The following is a 19045-nucleotide window of genomic DNA, read 5'->3' on the forward strand; positions in this document are numbered from 1 at the left end:
TACACTGCTCAAAAAAATAAAAGGAACACTTAAACAACACAATGTAACTCCAAGTCAATCACACTTCTGTGAAATCAAACTGTCCACTTAGGAAGCAACACTGATTGACAATAAATTTCACATGCTGTTGTGCAAATGGAATAGACAAAAGGTGGAAATTATAGGCAATTAGCAAGACACCCCCAATAAAGGAGTGATTCTGCAGGTGGTGACCACAGACCACTTCTCAGTTCCTATGCTTCCTGGCTGATGTTTTGGTCACTTTTGAATGCTGGCGGTGCTCTCACTCTAGTGGTAGCATGAGACGGAGTCTACAACCCACACAAGTGGCTCAGGTAGTGCAGCTCATCCAGGATGGCACATCAATGCGAGCTGTGGCAAGAAGGTTTGCTGTGTCTGTCAGCGTAGTGTCCAGAGCATGGAGGCGCTACCAGGAGACAGGCCAGTACATCAGGAGACGTGGAGGAGGCCGTAGGAGGGCAACAACCCAGCAGCAGGACCGCTACCTCCGCCTTTGTGCAAGGAGGAGCACTGCCAGAGCCCTGCAAAATGACCTCCAGCAGGCCACAAATGTGCATGTGTCAGCATATGGTCTCACAAGGGGTCTGAGGATCTCATCTCGGTACCTAATGGCAGTCAGGCTACCTCTGGCGAGCACATGGAGGGCTGTGCGGCCCCACAAAGAAATGCCACCCCACACCATGACTGACCCACCGCCAAACCGGTCATGCTGGAGGATGTTGCAGGCAGCAGAACGTTCTCCACGGCGTCTCCAGACTCTGTCACGTCTGTCACATGTGCTCATGTGCTCAGTGTGAACCTGCTTTCATCTGTGAAGAGCACAGGGCGCCAGTGGCGAATTTGCCAATCTTGGTGTTCTCTGGCAAATGCCAAACGTCCTGCACGGTGTTGGGCTGTAAGCACAACCCCAACCTGTGGACGTCGGGCCCTCATACCACCCTCATGGAGTCTGTTTCTGACCGTTTGAGCAGACACATGCACATTTGTGGCCTGCTGGAGGTCATTTTGCAGGGCTCTGGCAGTGCTCCTCCTTGCACAAAGGCGGAGGTAGCGGTCCTGCTGCTGGGTTGTTGCCCTCCTACGGCCTCCTCCACGTCTCCTGATGTACTGGCCTGTCTCCTGGTAGCGCCTCCATGCTCTGGACACTACGCTGACAGACACAGCAAACCTTCTTGCCACAGCTCGCATTGATGTGCCATCCTGGATGAGCTGCACTACCTGAGCCACTTGTGTGGGTTGTAGACTCCATCTCATGCTACCACTAGAGTGAGAGCACCTCCAGCATTCAAAAGTGACGAAAACATCAGCCAGGAAGCATAGGAACTGAGAAGTGGTCTGTGGTCACCACCTGCAGAATCACTCCTTTATTGGGGGTGTCTTGCTAATTGCCTATAATTTCCACCTTTTGTCTATTCCATTTGCACAACAGCATGTGAAATTTATTGTCAATCAGTGTTGCTTCCTAAGTGGACAGTTTGATTTCACAGAAGTGTGATTGACTTGGAGTTACATTGTGTTGTTTAAGTGTTCCCTTTATTTTTTTGAGCAGTGTATATAATACTACAGTTTACTATAGAATACTACAGTTTAAATAGAATACTACAGTTTACTATAGAATACTACAGTACTTACTATATAATTATATAGTAAACTGTAGTATACCGTAGAATACTATAGTAAATACTACAGTATTGTCTGCAAAAATAAACACTGTAGTAAGTACTACAATAATGTCCGCAAAAACACTACACTTTTTATCAGTAGTAAATACTACACTATTAAATGTGCATATTAGAGGTCGACCGATTCATCGGAATGGCCGATTAATTAGGGCCGATTTCAAGTTTTCATAACAATCGGAAATCGGTATTTTTGGACACCGATTTGGCCGATTATTATTATTATTATTATTATTTTTTTTTTACACCTTTATTTATCCTTTATTTAACTAGGCAAGTCAGTTAAGAACTCATTCTTATTTTCAATGACGGCCTAGGAACGGTTGGTTAACTGCCTTGTTCAGGGGCAGAATGACAGATTTTCACCTTGTCAGCTCGGGGATTCAATCTTGCAACCTTACAGTTAACTAGTCCAACGCTCTAACCACCTGATTACATTGCACTCCACGAGGAGACTGCCTGTTACGCGAATGCAGTAAGAAGCCAAGGTAAGTTGCTAGCTAGCATTAAACTTATCTTATAAAAAACAATCAATCATAATCACTAGTTAACTACACATGGTTGATGGTATTACTAGTTTATCTAGCGTGTCCTGCGTTGCATATAATCGATGTGGTGCGTATTCGCGAAAAATGACTGTCTTGCTCCAATGTATACCTAACCATAAACATCAATGCCTTTCTTAGAATCAATACACAAGTATATATTTTTAAACCTGCATATTTAGTTACTATTGCCTGCTAACCTGGCTCGTTGCGAACTCTGTGAAGACTATTTCTTCCTAACAAAGACAGCCAACTTCGCCAAACGGGGGATGATTTAACAAAAGCGCATTTGCAAAAAAAGCACAATCGTTGCACGACTGTACCTAACCATAAACATAAATGCCTTTCTTAAAATCAATACACAGATGTATACATTTTTAAACCTGCATATTTTGCTAAAAGAAATCCAGGTTAGCAGGCAATATTAACCAGGTGAAATTGTGTCACTTCTCTTGCGTTCATTGCACGCAGAGTCAGTGTATATGCAACAGTTTGGGCCGCCTAATTTGCCAGAATTTTTCGTAATTATGACATAACATTGAAGGTTGTGCAATGTAACAGGAATATTTAGACTTATGGATGCCACCCGTTAGATGAAATACGGAACGGTTCCGTATTTCACTGAAAGAATAAACGTCTTGTTTTCGAGATGATAGTTTCCGGATTCAACCATATTAATGACCTAAGGCTCGTATTTCTGTGTGTTATTATGTTATAATTAAGTCTATGATTTGATAGAGCAGTCTGACTGAGCGATGGTAGGCACCAGCAGGCTCGTAAGCATTCATTCAAACAGAATTTTTGTGCGTTTTGCCAGCAACTCGTCGCTGTGCTTCAAGCATTGAGCTGTTTATGACTTCAAGCCTATCAACTCCCGAGATTAGGCTGGTGTAACCGATGTGAAATGGCTAGCTAGTTAGCGGGGTGCGCGTTAATAGCGTTTCAAACGCTCTGAGACTTGAAGTAGCGTTTTCAAACGCTCTGAGACTTGAAGTGGTTGTTCCCCTTGCTCTGCAAGGGTCGCGGCTTTTGTGGAGCGATGGGTAACGCTGCTTCGAGGGTGGCTGTTGTCTGTGTGTTCCTGGTTCGAGCCCAGGTAGGGGCGAGGAGAGAGACGGAAGCTATACTGTTACACTGGCAATACTAAAGTGCCTATAAGAACATCCAATAGTCAAAGGTATATGAAATACAAATCGTATAGAGAGAAATGGTCCTATAATTCCTATAATAACTACAACCTAAAACTTCTTACCTGGGAATATTGAAGACTCCTATTAAAAGGAACCACCAGCTTTCATATGTTCTCATGTTCTGAGCAAGGAACTTAAACGTTAGCTTTTTTACATGGCACATATTGCATTTTTACTTTCTTCTCCAACACTTTGTTTTTGCATTATTTAAACCAAATTGAACATGTTTCATTTTATTTGAGGCTAAATTGATTTTATTGATGTATTATATTAAGTTAAAATAAGTGTTCATTCAGTATTGTTGTAATTGTCATTATTACAAATATATATTTTTAAATCGGCCGATTAATCGGTATCGGCTTTTTTGGCCCTCCGAATAATCGGTATTGGTATCGGCGTTGAAAAATCATAATCGGTCGACCTCTAGTGCATATACCTGCCAATTCCCCTCCCCATATCGGAATTTGTGCCACCCATAAGTGAGAAACCTACAGTACACGTCAAGTATAGACCATATACAGTATTGTGTTTCCTAAAGTTTATAGAAAAGTGCAGAAGCTCTGAACTATCCGTTTAGACCACATTCTACATACAGCTTATGGAAAATGTGCTATTTTAGTATTTATCAAGGATGTTTCCTGAAATAGAAAGCCATTTCTTATTTTTATATTTACATAAAGATAATATGTGTTTTTAATTCTGGTGCTGCTCTGCACACACAAGCTTGTTAGCTTGCTATCTCAAGTTCTAGAATCTAGACCAACTTAGTAAACATCTAACTACAATATACAGTAGATCTATCTAGACCACCTATTTATTTCAAAAGTAATCACAAAACAACATTTTCAATGTAAATATAAATGTTTATATTTGGAGAGCGGAGGAGAGATGGGGATAGGATAGGAGGAGAGGTGAGAAGAGGAGAGGTAGGTGGCTGTTGGTTTTACACCTGCTGGAGGTGGGTCCCCTTGGGGGCCTAAGGGTGAAGAGGAAGGGGGTAGAACAACCCATCGAGAGCTGCAAGAAAATAAAAACGGGACATTTCAAATCAAATTGTATTAATCACATGAGCTGAATACAACAGGTGTAGTACAGTGAAATGCTTACTTACAAGCCCCTAACTAACAATGCAGTTTAAAAAATATGAATAAGAATAAGAAATAAAAGTAACAAGTAGTTAAAGAGCAGCAGTAAAATAACAATAGCGAGACTATATACAGAGGGTACCGGTACAGAGTCAATGTGCGGGGGCACCGGTTAGTCGAGGTAATTGAGGTAATAAGTACATGTAAGTAGAGTTAAAGTAACTATGCATGGATAATAACAGAGTGTAGCAGCAGCATAAAGGGGGGGGGGGGGGGGGGAATGCAAATAGTCTGGGTAGCCATTTCATTAGATGTTCAGGAGTCTTATGGCTTGGGGGTAGAAGATGTTTAGAAGCCTCTTGGACCTAGACTTGGCGTTCCGGTACCGCTTACAGTGCGGTAGCAGAGAGAACAGTCTATGACTAGGGTGGCTGGAGTCTTTGACAATGTTTAGGGCCTTCCTCTGACACCGCCTGGTATAGAGGTCCTTGATGGCAGGAAGATTGGCCCCAGTGATGTACTGGGCCGTACGCACTACCCACTGTAGTGCCTTGCGGCCAGAGGCCGAGCAGTTGCCATACCAGGCAGTTATGCAACCAGTCAGGATGCTCTCGATGGTGCAGCTGTAGAACCTTTTGAGGATCTGAGGACCCATGCCAAATCTTTTCAGTCTCCTGAGGGGGAATAGGTTTTGTCGTGCCCTCTTCACAACTGTCTTGGTGTGCTTGGACCATGTTAGTTTGTTGGTGATGTGGACACCAGAACTTAAAGCTCTCAACCTGCTCCACTACAGCACCGTCGATGAGAATGGGGGGCATGCTTGGTCTTCCATTTCCTGTAGTCCACAATCATCTCCTTTGTCTTGATGAGGGAGAGGTTGTTGTCCTGGCACCACACGGCCAGGTCTCTGAACTCCTCCCTATAGGCTGTCTCGTCGTTGTCGGTGATCAGGCCAACCACTGTTGTGTCATCAGCAACTTAATGATGGTGTTGGAGTCGTGCCTGGCCGTGCAGTCATGAGTGAACTCCATAGTCAATGAATAGCATTCTCACAATAGCATTCTCACACATTCCTTTTTCCAGGTGGGAAAGGGCAGTGTGGAGTGCAATAGAGATTGCATTATCTGTGGATCTGTTAGGGTGGTATGCAAATTGGAGTGGGTCTAGGGTTTCTGGGATAATGGTGTTGATGTGAGCCATTAACATTACCTTTCAAAGCACTTCATTGCTACAGACGTGAGTGCTACGTGTCGGTAGTCATTTAGGCAGGTTACCTTAGTGTTCTTGGGCACAAGGACTATGGTGGTCTGCTTAAAACATGTTGGTATTACAGACTCGGACGGGGAGAGGTTGAAAATGTCAGTGAAGACACTTGCCAGTTGATCAGTGTATGCTCGCAGTACATGTCCTGGTAATCCATCTGGCCCTGCGGTCTTGTGAATGTTGACCTGTTTAAAGGTCTTACTCACATCAGCTGCGGAGAGCGTGATTCACACAGTCGTCCGGAACAGCGGGTGCTCTAATGCATGTTTCAGTGTTATTTGCCTCGAAGTGAGCATAGAAGTAGTTTAGCTCATCTAGTATGCTTGTGTCACTGGGCAGCTCTCGGCTGTGGTATGGCCCCTGTGGTATACAGCTCATTGAGTGCGGTCTTAGTGCCAGCATCGGTCTATGGTGGTATGTAAACAGCTACGAAAAGTACAGAAAACTCTAGGTAGATAGTGTGGTCTACAGCTTATCATGAGATACTCTACCTCAGGCGAGCAAAACCTTGAGACTTCCTTAGATATCGTGAACCAGCTGTTGTTTACATATATGCATAGTCCACCACCCCTTCTCTTACCAGACGCCGCTGATCTATCCTGCCGATACAGCGTATAGCCATACAGCTGTATGTTGATAATGTCGTCGTTCAGCCACGACTCCGTAAAGCATATGATATTACAGTTTTTAATGTCCTGTTGATAGTTTAATCTTCCTTGTAGGTCGTCGATTTTATTTTCCAATGATTGCACGTTAGCTAGAAGAACGGAAGGCGGGGGGGGGTTTATTTCATCGCAAATTCTCATAAGGCAGACCGACCTACGTCCTCTTTTTCTTCGTCGTCTCTTCACACAAATGACTATGTCATTCTCGTCGAGCTCGTCGGACATGTTAAAGGGAAAAAAAGCTTCTGCCAGTTCGTGGTGAGTAAGCTCTGTTCTGATGTCCAGAAGTTATTTTCGGTCATAAAAGACGGTAGCAGAAACATTATGTACAAAATAAATTAAAAAATAAGTTACAAACAATGCAAAAAAACAAACATAAAAACACAATCGGTTAGGAGCACGTAAAACGTCAGCCATCTTCTCTGGCGCCATTCTGGAGTTTTGGGGGTTTACGGTTAATCCTGGGGGTTAAGGTTAATCCTGGGGTCAAAGGTGAGGAGTTACAGTTAATTTATTATGTGTTGGGTTAGGGCTATAAAATGTTCTACTCCTGACGTTAATGCTACGTAGAAACTGTCACTGTACAGTTTTATTTCTCTTTCATTCTCGACCAACCTACTCACCATTCTCTGTCTCTGTCTCTCTTTCACCAACACCTCTTACTCCTCCTTCCTCCTCTCCAACTCCTCCCTCATCCACTCCTTGTCTTTGATCATCTTCTCTATTTCTCCTCTCTTTATGTCAAGGAGTTTTGCAAGAGCGTCCTCTTCTCTCCGTCTCCTCAACATGGACTCCGGCCCTCACCCTCTGCTTCTCCTTCCCTCTGTCATCTCCTTCTCTTTTGCTAGCTGCGCTCTCACCTTCTCCACCTCCTCTCCCTTCACCTCGGTCTGAACATTCTCATTCTCCTCCCTGACAACCATCCTCTCTTCCATCAGTCATTCGCTTTTCAGAACGATCTGATCCCTCTCCTTATAATCTTCTATTTTGTTCCTACTGTCTTCTCGCTCATCTCCCCCTGTCCTCCACCACCTTCTTTCGCTAGGCTACCTGCCGCCCTATGAATCATTCTAATTCTATGGGTTGATAATTGTAGTGGGATATAATATAGAATTGTAGTGAATAGAATCCATATAATGAACTTTTCTAATTATATGGGTTGATTGTAGTGGGGTAGAGTATATAATTTAAAAAAAATTAAACCATAGAATGAAACAATCTGACCTGGGTTCAAATGTGTGCTTGATTGAGCTTGCCTGACCCATTGGAACTAATTAAATAGTCCCAGAAGTGCAAACCCCACCCATCTGGCACAGGCTGAAGTAAACGCTTAAAGTATTAGATTTTTTTTTAAAGATTTCAAATACTAGGCCTATTTTAACCCAGGTCTGCTACCAACATGCTTCCATGATAAGGAACATGCCACCATTAGTCTAGTAATATAATGGAGTAGTTTTAACTAACAGTTTAGAAACTAAATACACAAAGTAAATAGAAAATATAAAGAAAAAAAGACAGAAACTTGACACTCACTTTAGAGACTGTCCGCCTCCGCGACCTCCCTTTCATGGTCAGGACAAAATAGATGAATTGCAATTCATTGCAAAGTCCCTCTTTGCCATGAAAATGAACTGAATCCCAAAAAAACATTTCCACTGCATTTCAGCCCTGCCACAAAATGACCAGCTGACATCATGTCAGTGATTCTCTCATTAACAAAGGTGTGAGTGTTGACGAGGACAAGGCTGGAGATCACTCTGTCATGCTGATTGAGTTTGAATAACAGACTGGAAGCTTCAAAAGGAGGGTGGTGCTTGGAATCATTATTCAATCATTACTCTGTCAAACATTGTTACCTGCAAGGAAACACGTGCCGTCATCATTGCTTTGCACAAAAAGGGCTTCACAAGCAAGGATATTGCTGCCAGTAAGATGGCACCTAAATTAACCATTTATCGGATCATCAAGAACTTCAAGGAGAGTGGTTCAATTGTTGTGAAGAAGGCTTCAGGGCGCACAAGAAAGTCCAGCAAGCGCCAGGACTGTCTCCTAAAGTTGATTCAGCTGCAGGATCGGAGCTTGCTCAGGAATGGCAGCAGGCAGGTGTGAGTGCATCTGCACGCACAGTGAGGCAAAGACTTTTGGAGGATGGCCTGGTGTCAAGAAGGGCAGCAAAGAAGCCACTTCTCTCCAGGAAAAACATCAGGGACAGACTGATATTCTGCAAAAGGTACAGGGATTGGACTGCTGAGGACTGGGGTAAAGTCATTTTCTCTGATGAATCCCCTTTCTGATTGTTTGGGGCATCCGGAAAAAAGCTTGTCCGGAGAAGACAAGGTGAGCGCTACTATCAGTCCTGTGTCACGCCAACAGTAAATCATCCTGAGACCATTCATGTGTGGGGTTGCTTCTCAGCCAAGGGAGTGGGCTCACTCACAATTTTGCCTAAGAACACAGCCATGAATAAAGAATGGTACCAACACATCCTCCGAGAGCAACATCTCTCAACCGTCCAGGAACAGTTTGGTGACGAACAATGCCTTTTCCAGCATGATGGAGCACCTTGCCATAAGGAAAAAGTGATAACTAAGTGGCTCGGGGAACAAAACATTGACATTTTGGGTCCATGGCCAGGAAACTCCCCAGACCTTAATCCCATTGAGAACTTGTGGTCAAACCTCAAGAGGCGGGTGGACAAACAAAACCCCACAAATTCTGACAAACTCCAAGCATTGATTATGCAAGAATGGGCTGCGATCAGTCAGGATGTGGCCCATAAGTTAATTGACAGCATGCCAGGGCGGATTGCAGAGGTCTTGAAAAGAAGGGTCAACACTGCAAATATTGACTCTTTGCATCAACTTCATGTAATTGTCAATTAAAGCCTTTGACACATATGAAATGCTCGTAATTATACTTCAGTATTCCATAGTAACATCTGACAAAAATATCTAAAGACACTGAAGCAGCAAACTTTGTGGAAATTAATATTTGTGTCATTCTCAAAACTTTTGGCCACGACTGTACAAAACATTAGGAACACCCTTTTGCCCGCAGAACAGCCTCGAATAGTTGGGGCATGGACTCTATAAGGTGCCGAAAGTGTTCCGCAGGGATTCTGGCCTATTTTGACTCCAATGCTTCCCACAGTTGTGTCAAGTTGGCTGGATGTCCTTTGGGTGGTGGACCATTCTTGATACACACGGAAACAGTTGAGTGTTAAAAACTCAGCAGCGTTGCAGTTCTTGGTGCACTCAACCCGGTGCGCCTAACACATACTACCATACCCCGTTCAATGCCACTTAAATATTTTGTCTTGCCCAGTCACCCTCTGAATGCCACACATACACAATCCATGTCTCAAGGCTTAAAAATCCTTCTTTAAGCTGTCTCTTCCCCTTCATCTACACTGATTGAAGTGGATTTAACAAGTGACATAAATAAGGGATCGTATCTTTCACCTGGATTCACCCGGTCAGTCTATGTCATGGAAAGAGCAGGTATTCTTAATGTTTTGTCCACTCAGTGTAATCAAACAAAGCAAAAAATCAACAAAAAAATGTCAAAGTAACAAATAAAATAAACAATATCAAGTAATAAAAAGAGAGTAGAGTAAAATAATGAATTGAGTAGGCTAAATAGTATTCTGTTTATTATTTTTCCTGTTGCCTAGTCACTTTATCCCTAGCTATACAGTATGTACAGTACATACTGTATCTACCTCAATCTACCTGCTCATCGACTCTGTACTGGTACCCTGTGTATATATCCAAGTTATCGTTACTCATTGTGTATTTATTCCTTGTGTTATTATTTTTCTATTATATAAAAAAAAATCTCTCTGCATTGTTGGGAAGGGCCCAAAAGTAAGCATTTCACTCTTAGTCTGCACCTGTTGTTTACGAAGCAAGTGACCAATAAAATTGTGTTTGAATATTTCGCAGGCGTTCGCAAATAGTAGTGGATAGTTTTGGTAGCAGTAACATTGGAATGTTTACACCATCCCTTGCCAATTTAAAAGGTCATGTCATGGAGGTAAACCAGGATAGATTTATATCTGTGACATCATCACAGTTCTGGATTTGCAAAGAAGAATAATAATAATTCATTTCATTTGTATAGCTCTTTTCGCAGACCCAAGGTGCAAAATACATAAAACATAAGTCAATAATCCAAAACACAGAACATAGAACACAGACAACAATCAAAGCTGTATACAGGTGTCACCAGATCCGGAGGACAGGAGAACAGAATTAGGTTCTTGAAAACTTTTCTGAAAAGCACGGTCTTAAGCAAATATCAATATGCCAACATTCTAGATGATGTAATAATGATAGGCCAACCTCAGTGGCCTCTACAATAATAGTACTAATACATAAAACACACAAAACAAACAAAGAAAAAAGCACAAAAAACCCCACTAAGAATCAACACAGCTCAGATCAGATTTCTCTCCCCCAATCCCAACCTTAAGCATTAATCGGGAAAATGCTAAACTGACCACAGATCAGCGTAAGAAGTTCTATTAATTTAGTATACCCCGCAACAGCATAAGGGTAACACCCAGGTAACTTGGCACATGAGACACGAACAGTTGTCATCTTTGTCCAACACATTAAACTACTGGCTCTCTGACAGACCTATTTTCTGACAGCCTACAGGCTTTTCTACCTCATACTACTCCAAACTCAGAACGAAAGAGGACAATAGACATGACTGTATTCCCCAGTGTGTTTGCGTTGGTGTAGTAAAAGCAACAATGTAACAACGATTGCATCGTAAAAAGGGCGTGGTGAGGTCATGCTGGAGCTAACAGAGAGACCCTGTCATCATAGCTATTGTAGAGTGATTTTCACCCTTCAGGGACTGGAAATATACAGTGCATCGCAAGACAGCACACTGTGCTATTGTATAACAACGATGACACTTCGACTGGGCTTTGGAATGGAGAGCGGAATGTTACAGTAGGTAGCCTTCATACACGCAAGCATGGACAGGAATTTGATAGATAAAAAAACACAGTATACAACTTTATAGGATCAAAACTGGTGAAAAATAGGGTAAAGGAACTACCTTGCATGTCTAGAAAGGGCGCTAACCAGCGGGAAAATTGTCTACCGTAGTGTCACGATTGAGGTTTGTAAAAAGACTCCTGCAAGCACAAGGAAGCAGAGGAGAACCACTTCGCCCAATAACTGTAGTTGTTTGAGTTATCTTCACCCGATGGAACACATGTGGACAACAGTCTGTTACAGTCAATAGTAGTGAGCTGCATCTAAGGTAACTAGTGAGAGCTGGGATCTCCCTACTCTTCAGGGCCTAATATCCTGCAGGGAACAGAGCTTTTTTCCAAAGCAAAAGGCAGGGGCTGCATATATGAATCATCTTAGAGTAAGAGTGCTGATTTGGGATCAGTTTTTCATAACTAATAAGATTGCATGAACATGGGGACCTGATCCTAGATCAGCAGTCCTACTCTGACCAACACTAGCACTAAGAACAACTTGTGCGTTTGTATTGAAAGTGGTGGATGGCTCTCAAAAATACCCATAAGATTAACTATAATATTCCTAAAGGGATTTTTAGGACAGCCACCAGTTTTTAAAATGACTGCAATTATCCCTCCTCTCTCAAATCCCTCTCCGATCTACTGGAGTCACTGATAATATAGCCAATCGACTGTGTCATTTGTCATCTTAAACTAGCTTGCTGTAAGTCTGTGAGTCTATGCGTGTGAGTCTTTGTGTGTGAGTCCATGTGTGTGAGTCTATGTGTGTGAGTCTTTGTGTGTGAGTCTTTGTGTGTGAGTCTATGTGTGTGAGTCTTTGTGTGTGAGTCTTTGTGTGTGTGATTGTGAATGTGTGTGTGAGAGAGAGAGAGATAAAGCGTCTTATGAGTGTGTCTCCTGGATTGTTCAGACTTGGTTGTGTCTGGAAGAAGCCATCTGTTAGTTTAGTTATGTAACTTGTGCTGTTGTTAATACTGTTACCCCCTAGCTGGAATATTAGAAACTGCAGTAATGTGCTGCTTTTTTCATCCAATATAATCAAGCATTGATCTGAGTTAAAACTCTGTCATGTGTCCAACTGTGTGTCTGTATTGGCCACAGTGTTTGAGTTACCTGCAACACTTCTACCTCCAGTTCACCTTGCCTGCCCTCCCATAACACACCAGTCTGTCTGTAGAAACAATGCGTACCAAACCAGTCTGTCTTCTTATCTCCCCATAGACCTCCTGAGGGTATGATTGGTTGCAGCAACCAGTGGCTGGAACTGATAGAATGGATAAAGCTTCATGCACTCTCTCTGACTGTATATGCTCTAGTCAGAAGGAAAGAGTCCCATATGGTGTATTTCAAGCTTCGGAAGACATCTTATTCATGTGATTATGTGTAATATGCAACGTCAGATCCCTCATGTTCGCGTGTGTGTGTGTGTGTCATACATAGCATCACCTTGCATCATTAACTCCTTTAACTTGTAATACATTAAGAGTAGGCAGGGAGGCTGATATGTACGTTACAGCCAAAAGGTCTTCTATCATTCAAGGTTAATGGGTAATAAACATTTGCCAATGGACTGGTGCTGGGTGCTCGGTGTTTGCAGAAGGTAAAGATGTTGACTTTACTGCACTGGCTCACGTAGAGTTCAACATTTGCTTATAACCAAGGGTTTAGGATGAGCATTAGTATTGAAGGTTGAAGTCCAGGCCACAAGTCTGGCCACATTAGCTTTTGACTGTCCAAATGCACTTTACAATGTAGGCTGATGACATTTGCGTAACATAGCCTCTTCACTGAAAACGGATCAAACACACTGCATTCCAACTTCCACGGGTTGTGCTGTGGCGGAGATCTTTGTGGGCTATACTCTGCCTTGTCTCAGGATGGTAAGTTGGTGGTTGAAGATATCCCTCTACTGGTGTGGGGGCTGTGCTTTGGCAAAGTGGGTGGGGTTATATCCTGCCTGTTTGGCCCTGTCCGGGGGTATCATCGGATGGGGCCACAGTGTCTCCTGACCCCTCCTGTTTCAGCCTCCAGTATTTATGCTGCAGTAGTTTATGTGTCGGGGGGCTAGGGTCAGTCTGTTATATCTGGAGTATTTCTCCTGTCTTGTCCTGTGTGAATTTAAGTATGCTCTCTCTAATTCTATCTTTCTTTCTTTCTTTCTTTCTTTCTTTCTTTCTTTCTTTCTTTCTTTCTTTCTTTCTTTCTTTCTTTCTTTCTTTCTTTCTTTCTCTCTCTCGGAGGACCTGAGCCCTAGGACCATGCCTCAGGACTACCTGGCATGATGACTCCTTGCTGTCCCCAGTCCACCTGGCCGTGCTGCTGCTCCAGTTTCAACTGTTCTGCCTGCGGCTATGGAACCCTGACCTGTTCACCGGACGTGCTACCTGTCCCAGACCTGCTGTTTTCAACTCTCTAGAGACAGCAGGAGCGGTAGAGATACTCTCATGAAAAGCCAACTGACATTTACTCCTGAGGTGCTTACCTGTTGCACCCTCGACAACTACTGTGATTATTATTATCTGACCCTGCTGGTTATTTATGAACATTTGAACATCTTGGCCATGTTCTGTTATAATCTCCACCCGGCACAGCCAGAAGAGGACTGACCACCCTTAATAGCCTGGTTCCTCTCTAGGTTTCTTCCTAGGTTTTGGCCTTTCTAGGGAGTTTTTCCTAGCCACCGTGATTCTACACCTGCATTGCTTGCTGTTTGGGGTTTTAGGCTGGGTTTCTGTACAGCACTTTGAGATATCAGCTGATGTAAGAAGGGCTATATAAATACATTTGATTTGATTTTGATTTGATATTCATATGCTATAAGAGCAGGAGACAACAGAACATACCCGTTCCTTTAATCAAAACACAATGCAAAATCATTAACATTTTGTCTCAGTTCTTCCCTTACGTATGCTTGGTTACTACAGTACCACACCTCCACACTCCTCTCCCCCTGCCGTGCCCACTATGTGGGTGGCAGTGGCACCTCTGCTCTCTGTCTGCAAAAGACTGCAGACAAACACCAACACAGTGACATAGGCTACAGGACATAGTTGGAAACACTGACAGGCTCACTGCTACCAGGAACTCAAATTGCAGCATGTTACACAATGACGACCTGTGTTTCTGTCACTCTGTAGACACAACATGACTGGGCTGTCAGGGCTGCATAGAGAGAGCACCACACCTGTTTGGCTGGTGTTTGAAATGGGGAAAGACACTGAGGTATTGTAGAAAATGTCAGACTTCACTTTGCACCACAGTATTGTGACATGAGAAAATGGAGACCACCTGACCTTATGGCAAACACACGTATGCACGCTTGCATGCATGCACCGGCACCCACAAACAGACAGACAGACACAGATAGACAGATGCACACACACACTCATGCATGCGCACACACAAACAAAGAAAAAACAGATTGTCTGTGAAAAATATTAGCATGTCTCTGAGGCCAGATGGTCATAAAACACTATGAGCAAACAGAATTGATAGGCATATCTTCAAACAAGATACTTCTGGTTTTAATGAAAAAATCCAAGATGCATCAATAAACAGAGTCATAAAGCTGGGATAGAAGGCTCCGGAGACAGTGTCCCTATTCGCTATTTAGTGCACTACTTTTGACCCGGGTCTATAGAATATGGTGCCAATTTGGACGCAGACACAGACAGATATACTCTTCAGAGCACACAAGTGCAGAGCAGACTACCCCTCGAGACCGGCGTTACTGATAAGCCTGTGCTTTTGATGGGTAAACGGTTTTCCTGCCTTTATCAATCTCAAACAGAGAGCTTTTTCCCTCCATTATTTTGTGGCAAGTCTAACTGATAAGAGGTAGATCCCACAGTGCCCTGAAAGACTTTCCACTGACCAGCGTCCACCGAGACAAAATGTGATTGCAAAGCTAAGACGGGAGCAGGATGACGCATGACTTGTTTGTAAGTCCTGCTGCTTTGTATGACTTCCTTATTCTAGAGTATTGAATTCCACTCAGCCTCTGATGCTTGTTCTAAGTGATAGGGAGCGTTATGGGTTAGGTAGGGCCTTGATGTTCTTTTTTTTAATCCTTAATCTCCCATGGAAGAGACACTCATCGATAAAATGGACCTGTTTGTACAAAATCTATTTGTCAGCTGCATTGGTTATCAGCTGCCATTGAGCTGCCATGTCATTGAGATACCAAGTAATAAACTGTTTGACAATGGGAACAGTAGTCAAATAAAATGAAATTGAACTTTATTTGTCACATGCGCCGAATACAACATGTGTAGACCTTACCGTGAAATGCTTACTTACAAGCCCTTAGTAGGCTAAAATACAGTTAAACTGTGCACAAACAAACTCCTTTTCTGGTTCTCCGTAAAGGAGAGAGAGAGACCTAAACTGCCCTCTCGGTAATTAGCATCGGCTTTCTGTAACGAAACAGAATCTTATACTCGAGTTGTAACCTCAATCTCATTTACAGTTGAGTGTTTTGTAGTATAGAACAACACAATCTCCAGGCCTCTCTCTGGGGGATCTCGTTTCAAGTAACTTGGTGATTATGTTGTTCACACTGTTCCCCATTTTACTCTTACTACAGTGTCTACTCTCCACACAAGTAAAATGCTGTGAGAGAGAAAACTGAGCTGCTCAGATGAGAGTGCGACGATAAAGATATCCAAGTGTTCTGGGGGCGGGGGGGGGGGGGGGGGATGACGGTAATCCGGGAGAATACAGCTCGATACAGGAAGCTGTCAGAGCCAGCTGAAGATGAGTAAGATGTGAAGCAGGTCTGAAGTGTTTATATCCTGTCCTCATCTGTCAGAGCCAGCTGAAGATGAGTAAGATGTGAAGCAGGTCTGAAGTGTTTTTATCCTGTCCTCATCTGTCAGAGCCAGCTGAAGATGAGTAAGATGTGAAGCAGGTCTGAAGTGTTTTTATCCTGTCCTCATCTGTCAGAGCCAGCTGAAGATGAGTAAGATGTGAAGCAGGTCTGAAGTGTTTTTATCCTGTCCTCATCTGTCAGAGCCAGCTGAAGATGAGTAAGATGTGAAGCAGGTCTGACGTGTTTTTATCCTGTCCTCATCTGTCAATGAAAAGACAGTGACAACTTGATAAGTGTCTGGTGCTCGATCCTAGTGTCGTTGTACTCAGTTGTAGGGACTCCATGCAGGGATTGGGGTTAGTTACATTTCAATTCAGTTAAAGTGAAAGGACAATTCAAGAATTGAATGTATATTTTTGAATTGTAGTTTCAACTCACTTCCTAAATTAACGGAATTTAAATGAAATTATACACCAACCCTTGAGGACATAATGTTAGTTATACACATCTGCATTTACCAGCTGGGTAACACTTTACTTGACACCCAGCGCCATAACACGTTATGACACGGTCATAACCATGTCATAATATGGTCATAACACCGTCATGACACAGGTATTTAGACCTGTTGTGACATATATTGCGTTAACTGCAAGTCAGTTAAGAACAAATTCTTATTTACAATGACGGCCTACACCGGCCAAACCCAGACGACGCTGGGTTTGAAAAAGGGGGTACATTTAAAACATTTTTTAAAAATAAGATACAATCTCCAGAAAATGTAACAGTGAAAAATACTTTTTTTGTCAAGCTGTACCTGTCTCATTAGACCACAAAGGCACTGACATCATTCCACGCAGCAGTAGGCTAACCAGTCTTTCTCTTTCCCTCTAACCATGACCAAGAAAAGGATCTCTCTTTCTCTCTGTCTGTCTCTGTGGTTTCCTGACAAGGGTCGGGGAGTAATTGATTACATGTAATCCGTTGCATGTAATATGATTACAGAAAACAGTAACTGTAAACAGTTATGTTACCAGCTAAAATATTGTAATCAGATTACAGATACTTTTTAAAAACTAGATGATTCATTCTTGGATTGCTTTTAAATTCAGAAAGGATGTTTGCTAAAAAAAAACATGACACCTTTCTGTTTTCTCAATGTCATTCAATTCAGCATTGAAAAAGACGCAAGTTTAGGTTTGTTTCACCTGAGCGAGCCTGACAACAAGTCAGAGACCACTATGATGACACACCAAATACATTTGATGTATCCTTTTTGTCTTCTTCTAATGCCTCTTAACAGGAAGGTCATTTGAAAGTAGCTGAAAGTAATCAGATTACCTTACTGAGTTTGGGTAATCCAAAAGTTACGTTATTGATAAAAATGTTGGACAGGTAACTAGTAACTGAAAATTATTACATTTAGAAAGTAACCTACCCAACCCTGTTCCTGACTGACAGTACATTTATATGCTAGCTGTCTGGGAAATGGATGGAGTGTGTTATAAAGGAAGGCTTACGTAATAGCTTCTGCGGTTCTGTATTTTAGCTAAACATAGCAAAACACCTTTGGCTATATGGCTGAGCTCGGTCTGCTTTAATAAACAGCCTGTTGCCTTTGAAACTTCTGTAATGCTGCATCCATCAATGAGACACTTCCCCAGATAACCAGTTGGGGGCACTGTGGAACTGTCACTGCTCCACACAGCATGCAAGCCCCCTGTTGATTTTACTTTGCAGTGATGGTTTAAATTAAACATTAAACATTGAAGCAAGTGAGAGAGAAGGGGGAGTGAAATAGCAAGACATAGAGAGAGACGAGAGAGAGAGAGCAAGACATGGAGAAAGATGAGGGAGATATATAGAGAGAGATGAGGGCGCTAGAGAGAGTTAAAGAGAGCGAAAGAGAGAGCGAGAGGGCGCTAGAGAAAGAGAAATTGAGAGATAGAGAGAGTGTGCAAGAGGTACCAAAGTAAGAGTGATGCGCTACGTACCATTATAGCCAGATCTACAGTGAGTGTACAAAGAACACATTCCTAATTATTTTTGCCTTCAGAACAGCCTCAATTTGTTGTGGCATTGACTCTACAAGGTGCAGATAGCGTTCCACAGGGATGCTGACCAATGTTGACTCCAATGATTCCCACAGTTGTGTCAAGTTGGCTGGATGTCCTTTGGGTGGTGGACCATTCTTGATACACACAGGGAACTGTTGAGTGTGAAAAACCCAGCAGCAGATCTTGACACAAACCTGTGCGCCAGTTACAGTTGAAGTCGGAAGTTTGCATACACCTTAGCCAAATACATTTAAATTCAGCTTTTCACAATTCCTGACATTTAATCCTAGTAAAAATTCCCTGTCTTAGGTCAGTTAGGATCACCACTTTATTTTAAGAATGTGAAATGTCAGAATAATAGTAGAGAGTAGGATTTATTTCAGATTTTATTTTTTTCATCTCGTTCCCAGTGGGTCATAAGTTTACATACACTCAATTAGTATTTGGTAGCATTGCCTTTAAATTGTTTAACTTGGGTCAAACGTTTCGGGTAGCCTTCCATAAGCTTCCCACAAAAAGTTGGGTGGATTTTGGCCCATTCCTCCTGACAGAGCTGGTGTGACTGAATCAGGTTTGTAGGCCTCCTTGCTCGCACATGCTTTTTCAGTTCTGCCTACACATTTTCTATAGGATTGAGGTCAGGGCTTTGTGATGGCCACTCCAATACCTGGACTTTGTTGCCCTTAAGCCATTTTGCCACAACTTTGGAAGTATGCTTGGGG

The sequence above is a fragment of the Salvelinus namaycush genome, chromosome 7, assembly GCF_016432855.1.
Source record: "Salvelinus namaycush isolate Seneca chromosome 7, SaNama_1.0, whole genome shotgun sequence".
Taxonomy (NCBI): Eukaryota; Metazoa; Chordata; class Actinopteri; order Salmoniformes; family Salmonidae; genus Salvelinus; species Salvelinus namaycush.